The sequence below is a fragment of the Cebus imitator genome, unplaced genomic scaffold, assembly GCF_001604975.1.
Source record: "Cebus imitator isolate Cc_AM_T3 unplaced genomic scaffold, Cebus_imitator-1.0 Scaffold310, whole genome shotgun sequence".
NCBI lineage: Eukaryota > Metazoa > Chordata > Mammalia > Primates > Cebidae > Cebus > Cebus imitator.
The window spans coordinates 1,204,169-1,205,759 of record NW_016107625.1 but is presented as its reverse complement, the minus strand read 5'-3'; positions in this window follow the sequence as shown (position 1 = coordinate 1,205,759).

The following is a 1,591-nucleotide window of genomic DNA, read 5'->3' as shown; positions in this document are numbered from 1 at the left end:
ATGTATTTAATGACCTGTTTTTCAAGCTTGGGACACAAGCATGTTCATATTTCTAATTTTTTCAACTCTTACTTCAAACACCCACCAATCCCTCCTCTTGTGTTCTCTCTTTTTATATCCTCAATTGTCCAAGGACCCCAGGCAAAAATTAGTGTTGACACTAGCTATGTGTCAACATCCCAGAGAAGACAAGGAACTGGAAGGAGGAATCAATCCATCAGCTCTACTGCAGTAGTTATTGCCCACAACACTGTTGCTGCTGGAAACCTGGTCTATGCAGATCGGTGGAGGCTTATCCACTGTGCAGTGATCTCTTTTCCAGTCCAAACTCATGCCTGAGCTTTGGCAAGGGCTTAGGCTAGCAAGACTTTCTGTGAGTCAGTGGTCCAGAGGGGCTTCCTACTTTATCCTCATGCTGCTGCAGAACCCACCTCCCTTCCCAATTTTCATCCCTTGTATTGAGCTCCAGTACCATCCCAAACTTCCCTTCCCTTCTGGTGTTTCTGGGGTCTTTGCTTTCTTTAATGCTGGAGGAACTTACATGAGACCATCTCAATCCATTCTGATGAGTCCTTCTAACTTTGAATCTTAGGCACAAGGAGGTGAGTTTCCTCCAGGAAACCAGTGGCTTCCTGAAAATTACTCTATCTCACCTTCAGAGTATAACAAGGTATTTATGGGAGAAGTGGACTCCAGCAACTGACAAAAAGCTTCTCTTTTGTCCTTTAGTCATGACATTAATGACCTTACCTTACATTTGCTTAAGTAGTTACCTCAAGTGATATATTGTGTTTCTACTATTTAAAATGTATCCCAAGAATACAAAGACTGTATAAGAATTTTTTACAGTGTTACTTAAAATGATGCAAAATGTATAATAATTCAAATATCCTATATGATCATTTGTTGAATTGTTACCATTATGATTTTTGCTGCTGGAAAACAGAAATATTTGAGATGCTTGTCCCTCTGGAATTTGTTCCCAGTTTTTTGTTTGTTTGTTTGTTTTGAGGCAGAGTCTCTCTCTGTTTCAGGCTGGAGTGCAGTGGTGCAATCTTGGCTCACTGCAACCTCTACCTCCCAAGTTCAAGAGATTCTCCTGCCGCAGACTCACGAATAGCTGGGACTACAGGCGTGTGCCACCACACCCAGCTAATTTTTGTATTTTTAGTAGAGACAGGGTTTCACCATGTTGGCCAAGCTGGTCTTGAACTGCTGATCTTGTGATCCACCCAGCTTGGCCTCCCAAAGTGTTGGGATTATGGATGTAAGCCACTGTGCCCGGCCTGGTCTTAGTTTTAAGGCTTTTGTTCCTTTAGTGTGGATGTTTGTTCAGTGCCTAAGGCCTGAGTTGCTTGAATACAAGCTTTCTTTCTGGCATTTGGAAAAGCCGGAAGCAATTGAAGAGCATATGTTAAATGTCTCAAAAGGGAAAGTAGGGAGAGAAAAATGCCTTTTTTAAAGAAGTAGGATAAAAAAGTAGCAAGAGAATGAAGAAGAGTCTCTAAGGTTGAGGAGATAGAGGTCTCTGGATTCCAGTGGTGATGGGAACCAACTCTCTAGGTGCCATGGTGAAATAACATAACTCCCA